Here is a 12,500-nt window from a genome sequence, read left to right on the forward strand (position 1 = left end):
TGTTTTTAATTTTTTATATAATCAATAATTTGATGATTTTTTATAATGTTATGGTCATTTATATTTTAATGAGTATGTGTTAATTTTACAGACTCATGATGCGCTGAGGTTATGTGCGAAACGTTTTTTCTTGTGATAAGTCATGGATTTTTATGATGGTTTTTTTTTGTTTGACCCTGCTGTTTACTGATATAATAGCTCTCTGGAACCATATATATATTATATATATATATATATATAGTATATATATATATGTATATAATATTATATATTATATAATTATATATTTTTTTTTTTTTTTATATATATAGTATATGTATATATATATATATACGATATTATATTATATAGGTATATATAATATTATATATATATCTATTTTTTTTTTTTAGCCAGTCTTATGATTTTATATTGTAGCTTATCTATCATTTGTATGATATTTGTTGAGTGGTGTTTTTGTGTGTTTGTGTTTTTATTAAGGGGATTTTTCTACAGGAATTTAATTGTAATTATTTCTAAGCGTTTATTTTGGTTTGTTTACAGAGAGAAAATCGGGAAGACAATGATACTGCGATTGACACTTACTCTGGGATTGCTATATACGGCAGCGTTGCGTTCACCAGGGCAACCTGCAACCTAGTGGGTTACCAGCACGCTTTTGATAACGTGCTGAAGTTCAGTTGCAAGGTAAGGCATTTGTTTGGAGTTGAATACAGTGCATTTGTGATAACGCAGGGGTATACAGTGTAAAAGATGAAAGTAGGTGTGCTGGACTATATCATGAAAATAAAGGAAGTCTTTGATGAGGTTCTGATGAAATATTATAGTACGCGTTTCAGCAGTCGTGCATTTCTTGTCGTCTTCACACAGATATATACAAATCTACAAATCAAAGCTCAGAGATTTATATTTATGTATTCGAAGTTTACTTTGATATGCTCCCACGGATCTCATATTCGCTCGTCATAAGGCAGTGGACATTATTTTATCTCTACTTGTGAAAATTAAGATTTATTTTTATTGTATTTCAAGGGAACATGGCTTGTTATTTTCATGATTGTTTCTGTTGACTTTATTCTTTATTTATTTATTTTTCTTTTTTTACTCATTAAGTTTTTTTTAATTTCTGGGGGAAAATGGCTTGTTATTTTCACGACTGTTTCTGTTGCCTTTATTATTATTATTATTTTTTTTTTTACTCATTTATTATTCGTGATTCATAAATGATTTTTTTCCCTGAATGCACAACATCTCACCAAGGAAGTGTTTCATTAGGGAGGGTAAAAAAATGCGTTATAAGAAGAAAGTCAGGAGAGAGAGAGAGAGAGAGAGAGAGAGAGAGAATAATGCCGTATTTCTCGAAAGCCGTATTCGAAGGAAAGGACTCATTCGAGCGAGGGGGAGGAACAGGATGTTTCTCTTGATGCCAGCCTCTGCTGCGCAAACTGCCAATTTTATCTCCCATTACTTAATTGCGCAAACTTTTCCTCCGTTTCCGGCTCGCTCTCGTCTACGACTCCCCTTTTTTTTTTCTTTCTTTTTCCTTCGTCTTCGGATGGCTATTAAAGGCTGCTGCTGTGTCTACCGGAAGTGGTTTTTGCCCCAGTTGCGAGGACGTGCCACGCCGATTTCCGACTCGAGTGCCTGTTGGTGTTGTTGTGGTTGTTGTTGTTGTTTTCTTTGCTTGTTGTTCGCCCGGTGTTTGTCAATGCAAGCAGGAAACATGCTGATGGAACATTTTTTTTTTTTTTTAGAGAGAGAGAGGAGAGAGAGAGAGAGCGAGAGAGAGAGAGAGAGAGACTACCACTTTAGGACTGAGAACTTGGCGACGTTTAGCATTATAATTATTTTTAGAGAGAGAGAGAGAGAGAGAGAGAGAGAGAGAGAGAGAGAGAGAGAGAGAGAGAGAGTTACTGCCACTTTAGGACTGAGCATTTGACGACGTTTAGCATTATAATTTTTTATATTTTTTTTATTTTTGAGAGAGAGAGAGAGAGAGAGAGAGAGAGAGAGAGAGAGAGAGAGAGAGAGAGAGAGAGAGAGAGAGGATGGGATATTACCACTTAAGACTGAGGATTTAGGAAGATGTTGAAGATGAAGTGTCACATCATATCCAGATTTCATAAGTTGTCTTTTTATTATAGTCGTGGGGTTCACCAGGGTATGTTATTAAGCTCTTAATGTATTTTGTCGATCTTCCGATGTGCTAGTGATTGGTATATTTTTAGCACAGTTTATTCATCATTTTTTAAATTTAACGAATGAAAGAAACCGTACAGTACGTCAGCATATGATTACTGTTTTTTTTTTTCATCTGTTAGCAGTAAACAGTTGGTTGGTGATGAATGGCAGTTTTGCTGCTTTTTGTTATCACCCTCATCACTAACAGTTTCTTGCTGTTTTCCGTATCATCATCATCATAAGCATCACCATTAATTACTAACTGTACGTTTTGTTTTTAGGAAGTCGCAAACAATTATCAATTTTCTTTCAAAGAACTTCAGAAATGAATTACCTTTTGTTGCAAGCCAGCCCTTAATAATTATCAGTACAGGGCAATTATGGATCTCTCTCTCTCTCTCTCTCTCTCTCTCTCTCTCTCTCTCTCTCTCTCTCTCTCTAAATCTGAGAAAACTTCATTTGTGTGAGAATTGCACTGAACGAGAATTCTCATGCGCGTTTATTTGGCTTGAGAATCTCTCTTTCTCCCTTTTTTTGTCTTTTTTATTCCTCGGTATCTCTCTTCCGAGGCCTTATTTATTTCCGCTTTTATCATTAAAATCATTTCTCACAGACACCTTGGAACACACAAATCAATACCCGAGGATTATAAGCCTCTACGTCCCTCCCGTAAGGGCGAAGATTCCTTACAGTAACTACGAAGAATCGCCTTCATGGATTTTGCTTTGGTCAGAGGTTCAGTTGTTTTTGTATTTGTGTTACTATTCATTGCTTGTAGGTCGCGGAATTACATGAGGTACAGTTATCAGAGGGCGTTAAAGATCGTCCTTAAATATATTTGAACGTTAGGTTTAGATAGCTATTACTTCTTCCTAATGAACACCATATTATTTGGAAGCTTGAATTTCAAGTCGGTGGTCCCCTGTGGTGGGTTTGTTCCATATGAATAGGGTTCATATTCTAAATAATAATAATAAAAAAAAATTTCCCTCTTTCAGGGCAGTGTTGTTAAAAGCAATTACTGTTTCAGTGGCATTAATCTTGTAGAGAGTCTTCTCTATTCGTCAGTAATAATAATAATAATAATAATAATAATAATAATAATAATAATAATAATAATAATAATAATAATAATAATACCGTGAAAGTAGTTAACATAGTTACTATTTAGTTTGGTATCAGATATAGTATAAGCATTGATGATTTATTTACCAGCAACATGAGTACCACATGAATTTATCCATTCATGTGGCTGTAAATTCATGAATAATTATTCGTCAGACGCCCCGCAGAGGAATCGTGGTATCCCGTGTTGATCCCTCCTCGCCTGCTTTGGCGTTTATCGTCGATAAATACATCAAGACCATTAAAACCTTCGTATAAAGATGTCGTCTATTGTTGTGCGAAATGAGTCGCTTGCGGTTCTCGTTGTCATTAATTTTTTTTCCATCTTTTTCCACTTTCTTTCTCCTATTGATGGATGACGAATCCCGCGTGTAGGAAACACAGCTCTTCGTTTCTCACCAGTTTCTCCTCGGAGTTGGGTGTAGCGTAGGTCTGACTAATGGAAGATGGAGCATTTTGTTAATGAACAAAGGAAAATAAGTCGTACTTCGCACATTTCCTTATCTGCTTTTGGAAAGATGTCATGCAACGTGTTTGGCCCCCCCCCCCCCCCCCCCCTCAAAAAAGGTAAAAAGGAATCTTCTCACGCGTGAGCAAAAAGGATTACATATTCCATACAGGTGAGAATCTTCCAGGTGAGCAGTTGATTAACGAACGAAGGAAAATGAGAAAGCGTACGTCTGCCTTTTGCGCTCGATGATATCCAACACTTATCGTCTTTAATTAAAGCCTGGGAACCAGCTGATCGATGACCTGATGGTATCGAGGGCACCGTAAGACACGCCATTTGGCATGTTGGGCAGGGGCGTTGGCCCAGCTCTGTCCTAAGGGTAAGGGCAATTGAGATTCGGCGTTTTAGGCAACGGGATTGCTGCGATATCATCTAAACTTAACGTTTCTCCTAAGCTGTGCTCGTTTCATTCATTTAGGTAACCTTTTTTATGATAAGGAAACATAAAAATTTTGTTTCACTCGTTTTTTGTAAATGCTTATGAAGAGGAGACAAAAATGTATAGGTGCTCAGATCAAGGTCAGGCATCTGAAAACAAAGGATTTCATCTGTGTTGCATTTGGCCAGACTTGAAATCACGGTCAGTGCACCTCATGCGGTGCACTGTAGGTATGACTTAAGGTTCTTTGCAGCGTCACTTCGTCACTTTCATTCCTTTTACTGTTCCTCCATTCATATTCTCGTTCTTCCTTCTTACTCTCCACGCTCTCCTAACGATTATTTCATAGTGCAACTGCTTTGAGGTTTTCCTCCTGTTACACCTTTGAAATGTTTCTACTTTCATTGTTCCTTTCAGCACTGAATGACCTCATAGGTCTCCCAGTGTTTGGCCTTTGGCCTAAGTTCTCTATATTCAACACAACTCAACATGAAAGTTGTACATGGAAGATTACCCATCTATCGGTCTGTTTGTACATGTGTCTGTCCATCAGTTGGTCTTTCATGCTGGTTTGGTCATCGCAGCGCCTCCTATTTGATAGAAGGGATTCAAAGTCATACTCGATACAAAATGTAGACTGACTATACTCTGTTTTTTTTTTATCTGTCCATCCGCCTGTGGTGTTTTCGCATGGTAACACTGCATCCCGGGACTTAAATAGTTACGCTTTGTGTAAGTTATAGGTAAATAAAAGGATATCTGGGTGTACATTTGCGACTGAAAAGTGTTTTAATACTGTATGCGAATTACACCGTTAAAATTCGACATAGGATATTATTTAAAGCCCCGGACGCAGTGTTACTATGCGCAAACACCACAGGCGGATGGACAGATGGAAAAAAACAGAGTATAGGAGTGTTAAGGCGTCACGCTGATTATTTTATTAGAACTTCTAATTGTTCTAAGGGGTTTCGATCTAACTTGATACAACGGGAGACATCATGCACGGAGATGCACAGAGGAAAATTGTCCTTCTGTTGTTCTGTATCTCACATTTACTTTGTCATTGTAACTCTCCGTCCATGGTTGAGGGGATTTCGGTGAAACTTGGTACAAGAGTCGGCCATCATGCCTAGATGCTATTGGAGGAGAGGTTTTCTCTCTTGTCTGTTTTTTTATTCTGTGCAATAGTGTGTCTGTTGCAACTTCCCTTCAGAACACTTCACACAAATATGAAGGGGTTCGAGTCCTGACTTCATAATAGAAGTTGATCGCCAGTCTTGGATATTGTCCTTTTGTCTGGTTGTTTATGTTTTCTGTTAGCATGTGCCCCTGATCATGGGCATGACCCAGCGTGTGCTCCTGATCATGGGCATGGCCCATCACGCTATATAAATCACTATCATCAGGGCATTGATGGGAGGTGGGGTTTGGGGACGAGTCGGTAGTGGAGATGGGAGACCATGTACCGTTTTAATAAACCTCTCGGAATGCCATATCTCTGATATTATATAAATAAAAAATTTTCTTTCTAATAACTATCTAACGTGAGTTATTTTCGACTCCATGGCAAGGCCACCAACCTTTGTTATGTTTCAGTTAAGAAATTATTCATGACTAATTTCAAAGTAGTTTGGAAACAGTATTTTGAAAATAATTTTTCAGAAACTAAAGGTTTGTGGAAGAGAGAACTTTATCCCACGGAGATCTGACTTTCCTAAATAAAATAGCCATGTAAGACATGAAATAAAGTAACCTTCCTAATAGATAAATAAATAAGTGTAAATAATATATGTAATATATATATATATATATGAATATATTATATATATAATATATATATATATATATATAGTATATATAATATATATATAATATATATGTGTGTGTGTGTGTGTGTGTGTGTGTGTGTGTGTGTTTACATGTGTATTTGTTAATAAATTTCATATATATATGTCTGTGTGTACATATTTATATGTTTATAAAATTTTATATATATATATATATATATATATATATATATATATATATATATATATATATATATATTGTAAAGGAATATTGATTTATTGAATGTAAAATTGCAGAAAAGGTTGAAAATTGATATTTGCATAGAAAAAAAGTGTGTACACTAGACAACAGATGGCAGTAGCGCTTGGCGTAGGCGGTAGTCGCCAAGGATAATGTATCGAAACTGATATTTGGTCCATGGATGTCTAGCGTGAGTCTGGTATATAAAGGCCCAAAACGACGATTTTCGTTGGAGCTGAAACAAACAAGTGATTATAATAGTGTATCAAGTTTTGAGGAATATATGGTAATGTATTGTTTATCCATTTGGACGTTTTCTTGTGTGATGTAACGTTGGTTGCCACTAACTTTTTGATGTTACAGTGAATTATATGTTGTGTTGATGTAAAGCTTTGTGACTTGGGTATTATACTGTAAAATGCAGTGATTAGTGATTAGTAGTCTTGATGAAGTGCTGTATAGCGAGTTTTTGCTTTTGTGTAAAGCGTCCGTAATTTGTTTAATGTTCTGTTTGTGACTTTAATTTACTTACTAGTTGTTATTAAAGTACATTTTAAGTTATAGTGAGTTGTCACTGTTTCCTGATATATTCTCCTCGTAAATCCTTACCATAGAGAGAGATTTTTTTTTTATGTTACATGGGGGCCTGTCGAACGAAACCCGAACGTATCCCTACTCAGTTTTTCCTCATTCTATCGAACGAAACCCGAACGTATCCTTATTAATTGTTGCTTTATTCATGTTGAGCGTATTCGACCATAACTTGACGTATCCCTACTGTTAATTGCTTTTCAGTACTTCCATGTACTTTAGAGAGGGGGGAGAGTTGTGATAGTGTTAGTGCTATATTTGTCTTGCTGTGTTATTTTGAGCAGGTTATTAAAGATGTTTGATTTGAAAGATTTCATACGTAGTCCTAGTGGTGAAAAGTTAGAAGGTTTAACTAAAATAGACTGGATTGTTCTAGCTAGGTACTATAATGTAGAAGTATCAGAATCTGCAAGGAAGCAAGAAATCTCAAATAAAGTAAGTGAGGCGCTAATGACTTTAGGCATTTTGTCTGATAAGGAAGGATTGTTACTAATGAGTTGGGAAGGGCAAGAAACTGATAGCCAGCAAAGCGCTAGTGAGAATAATACGAAGGTAAGGTTGCAAGTGAAGAGGAAGGTGCCAAAGCCGTACGTGAAAAAACAAAGTCACGCAAGGTTAAACCAAAAAAGTCCAAATTTGTTTATGAAGGATGAGTGTTGAGCAGATGCAGATTCATTTGCAAATAGTTAGATTAGAGAATGAGAAAGCTGTTGAACTAAAGAAGTTAGAAAATGAGAGAAGCTGAAAAGGTTAGGAAGGTAGAAGCTGAAGTTTGAGCGAAAAAAAAGATTGAAGTTGAGGCAAAAGAGGATAGAGCTAGAGATGAAGAAACTTGAAGTAGAAGAAAAGTCCAGAGAAATACCAAAATCTTTTAGAATAGACATGCAGTAAAAGTGTACAATTTTTGTTGAAAAATGAAGTGGATGCATTTTTTTTACAATTTGAGAAAGTAGCAGAACAGCGTGAATGGCCGAGAACGTCATGGAGCACGTTGGTTCAAACCTCCTTTTCGAGGAAAGGCTAGGGAAGTATTTGCTGCCTTATCTTTAGATGATTCTAAGGATTATGAGAGAGTTTAAATCCGAAGTTTTGAAAGCTTATGAATGGGTGCCAGGAGAGGTATAGAGAGAAGTTCAGAAGCTGGATAAAAAGAGACAGTCGTACTCATATGGAGTATGCACGGGAACAACGCCTGTGGTATGATAGGTGGATGATTGCCCGAGAGGTTAATGGTGATTTCGGTAAACTTCAGGAACTTATCTTGCTTGAGCAGTTCAAGGATGGTATTAATCCACTTATTAAAACATATTTGGATGAACGTGATGTAGATAATGTGGATGAAGCCACTAGATTGTCTGATAATTATGCATTGACCCATAAGCTATATATACTGACGTCACTCCTAAATTGGAAGGAGCAGAGTTTGGGAAGAGCAGCAAAATTACAAGGCACAAGGTAAGACTACGAGTTTCACAGGTATCATCTCGTGGAGTCTATAATAAATCCTTTAATAGAGGTGGTAGAGGGGCAAGTCGATATAATTCTGGTCCTAATGTTAGTGCTGGACAAGCAAGATACAGTGTAAATGATCAGTTTACACCTAGTTACCAAAATATAGGCGAAAATTTTAGAGATTTTGTATGTTTCAGTTGTGGCAAACCAGGACACATCAGTAGGAGTTGTCCACATCGCACAATAAACCGTCCAATTCAAGTGGTAAATAAAGTTAAGATAAACCTGTACATTTTAGGGATGATCATAAACCTGAAAATACCATTGCATTGTTGAATCAACCACAAGCATGTGGTGCAGAGGTCCTTGTTTGTTTGCTTCTTGCCCCTTAGGCAGGTAAGAGGTATTGTAACGATAGCATAGACAGTAATAATATATGTGATGTTGATGAGAATATAGGTTACAAAATAGGTAACAATGATGTTCAAAATGTTAGTAATGTTGGTTGTATTGAGGATATTGTAAAAGGAAATGGAGTGAGCACTACTGAAGAGAAGTCCACATCCAAAGGTACTGAATTGTATGACCCTTTTATGGGAGATGGTTGGTTACACCTCCCTTGTGTTGAAAAAAGGAAAGTAAGGTGGTTTAAGAGATACCGGAGCGGTACAAGTCTGTAATGATAAAAAATATGTATGACCAATGGAAGGATACTGGAGAGTATGTACTTCTGCGTGGGTTTGGACCTGAGTTTTCAGCTCCATTAGTAGAAGTAAGGTTAGAAACTCCATTAATTTCGGGATATGTTAAAATTGCTTTGGTGAGAGAAATCCAGTGTCAGGAGTAGAGTTAATTCTTGGAAATGATGTATGTGGAGACAAGTTTTTGGTAGCAGTAATCCAATTTTGACAGAAAAACCCTTTAATTCTTCATTTATTACAGAAGTTGAATGTACATTTCCAAACTTATTTCCTGCTTGTGCAGTTACTACAAGAAGTAAGAGTGCCGAAGGAAAGGTAAATGATGACGACGGTTTGGATTTACAAAACTTGTTTAAAGATAGTCCCGGAACACTACAAGTAAGTAAAGTCAGTACTCCTTTGCGAATGCTGAAAGTTAATAAGGAAGAATTTGTTAAATCTCAAATTGAAGATGATAATTTGAAGGTAATAAGAGATAATGCCCTTGTTGATATAAATGATATCGAGAAGGAAGGCAAGTGTTACTTTTTAAAGGATGGAATCCTAATGAGGTAGTTCAAGAGTAGAAATGTTATGTTGTAGAACAAGTGGTCATTCCAAGTAGTTACTAGGATTTTGTTCTAGGTATTGCTCATGACTGTAGTTATTCTGGTCATTTAGGTATAAACAAAACCTATGAGAAATTATTAAGGTATTTTTTTTGGCTTGCCTAAGCAGAAAGATTGTAGGTGAATATGTAAAAATTGTGATTTATGTCAAAAAGTAGGTAAAGCTCAACATGACCCTAAGGTGATGCCATTGAAGTTCCAGGAGAACCCTTTGAGAAACTGGTTTTGGATTGTGTAGGACCTCTGCCTAGGTCTAGCAAAGGTAACGAGTATTTGCTGACAATTATGTGTAGTGCTACCAGATTTCCAGAGGCTATTCCTTTAAGAACTGTGAGTGCTGATAAGATAATTGAAGCGCTTAACAAGTTCTTCTCATGGTAGGTTTGCCAAAAGAAGTTCAAACCGACCAAGGAACCAACTTTACGTCTAGAAGTTTACCTCATTTTTAGCCTGTCAGAATATAAGCATTGTTTATCGTCTCCTTATCACCCACAGAGCCAAGGAGTGGTCGAACGATTTCATCGAACCTTCAAAACCATGCTTCGCACGTACTGTTGTGAAAATGAAAAGGAATGGATGTCTACATACCAATGTTGCTATTTGCCGTTCGTGATAGCGTACATTCATCGTTGGGTTATTCTCCTTTTCAGTTAGTATATGTCCATCAGGTAAGGTCACCCATGGAGGTGATAAAGAATCGGTTGATTTCAGATGAGAAGGATTCTATCACGTTACAAGAAATGAAGGAAAAAATAAAAAAAATATGAAAGTAGCACATGAGAATCTTAAAGTAGTACAAGAAGAGATGAAAAGAAACTACGACAAAAAAGGCTGCAAAACGTGAACTCGACATAGGAGATAAGGTTCTAGTGTATCTCCCTACAGCTGGTAAGGTTTTTAACCAGAAGTATATAGGACCATGCACGGTGAAGGAAAAGTAAGTGATGTGAATTATCGATTCAATTTCCTACAGGACGGAGGAAAGTTAAAACTTTCCATATTAACAAATTAAAGAAGTATAACGAATCCAGTGGAGTGTTGTTAATTGCAAAAGAGGATGATGAAAAAAGACGTTGAGAAGAAATTGAAATTAGATTAAAAAATACAGATTATTTGAGTGAATGATGAAAAATTTAGGAAGTTATGTATTCATTTATTCTGATGAACAGCAGCATGATTTTAAAGTGCTAATTCAAAACTTTTCAGATCTATTTTCAGACCATCCTAAAAGGATAAAAGGAGTACAACATAAAATCAGGTTGAGAGAAGAGACTCCAATAACGTCAGCGTCCATACAGATGTCGCCGAGGCAACAACAACAGTTAAAGACCGAAGTTGCTTATTTACTGAAACACGGACTAGCAGAGGAAAAGCCATAGTGAATGGGCTAGCCCATGTATTCTAGTCGACAAACCTGACGGAAGTGCAAGATGTGTACAGACTATCGAAAGGTAAATAATGTAACTATAAAAGATTCATATCCTATGCCCAGAGTAGAAGATATAATTGATAATGTAGCAAAGTTTCCTTTTTTAAGTAAAATTGATTTATTGAAAGGATACTATCAAATTGAGTTAGACAAAAACAGCAGGGATATTGCTGCATTTGTTACACCCATGGACTTTATAATTATAAGGTAATGCCATTTGGTTTATGTAATGCACCTCTGACATTCCAACGTCAGATGAATTATATCTTGAAGGATTTCGAAGGTGTATTTGTTTATTTAGATGACATTATTATTGTTGGAGAAACCTGGGAAGATCACATTAAAAAAGTATATGATGTTTTAAGAGGTTATTAGAATTTAATGTTACGATAAACCTTGCCAAATGTGAATTTGGAAAAACTACTGTTCAATATTTTAGGACATGAAATAGGAATGTGGCCAAGTGAAACCTGTTGATTGTCATATTGAGGTCATAAAGAATTTGACCCTCCCTACATCTAAACGTGGAGTGATGAAATTTTTGGGAACAGTGGGGTTATTACAGGAAATTTTGTAAGAACTTTTCAGATGTAGCCTACCCATAACAGAGTTGCTGAAAAAGGATGTGAAGTTTGTGTGGTTCAAAAGGAATGTGACGATGCCTTCAATAAACTTAAGCTCATGTTAATGTCTATGCCAGTACTGAAATCCCCAGACTTTAATCTACCATTCAAGTTACAGGTAGATTCCAGTGAAGTAGGAGCTGGCAGTGTATTATTACAGGAACATAATGGTGTTTTACACCTGTATCTTACTTTTCAAAGAAATATAATAGCCACCAGTTAAATTACAGTATTGTTGAAAAAGAAGCTTTAAGTTTAATTTTGAGTTTAATGCACTTTGAGATATACTTGCTTAACAGTAACTTTGAAATAGACGTATATACTGATAATAACCCTTTAACCTTTATTAATAAATGTAAGCACAACAATAAGATAATTTTAAGATGGTCTTTATTTTTGCAACCATTCAAACTAAATATTCACCATATAGCAGGCAAAGAAAATGTCATTGCAGATTCTCTCTCTAGATCTGTTGATTATTAAAGGAAGTGCTTGTTACCAACGACGTGGCAGTCTCCGACAGTTGCTAAATGGAAGTAGCTAATGTTTAAGACTGTAAGAGTGAAAATTCAGAATGGACTGAGGAGAGAGCCGCTGAGTTAAAAGGGGGGGGATGTAAAGGAATATTGATTTATTGAATGTAAAATTGCAGAAAAGGTTGAAAATTGATATTTGCATAGAAAAAAAAGGTGTACACTAGACAACAGATGGCAGTAGCGCTTGGCGTAGGCGGTAGTCGCCAAGGATAATGTATCGACTCGATATTTGGTCCATGGATGTCTAGCGTGAGTCTGGTATATAAAGGCCCAAAACGACGATTTTTCGTTGGAGCTGAAACAAACAAGTGATTATAATAGTGTATAAGTTTT

The 12,500-nt window shown here is 36.2% G+C and overlaps 1 long non-coding RNA gene across 1 annotated transcript in view; it reads left to right on the forward strand.

Moving 5' to 3' along the window:
- The first annotated feature begins 542 nt into the window (after window positions 1-542).
- Window positions 543-12,500, forward strand: part of LOC135196071 (uncharacterized) — a 58,505-nt gene continuing 46,547 nt past the window's right edge. Inside the window, exon 1 of the long non-coding RNA XR_010310315.1 lies at window positions 543-687. This is a non-coding gene — a long non-coding RNA (uncharacterized LOC135196071). The remainder of the gene's footprint in view (window positions 688-12,500) is intronic.

This window comes from Macrobrachium nipponense, chromosome 17 (genome assembly GCF_015104395.2).
Source record: "Macrobrachium nipponense isolate FS-2020 chromosome 17, ASM1510439v2, whole genome shotgun sequence".
Taxonomy (NCBI): Eukaryota; Metazoa; Arthropoda; class Malacostraca; order Decapoda; family Palaemonidae; genus Macrobrachium; species Macrobrachium nipponense.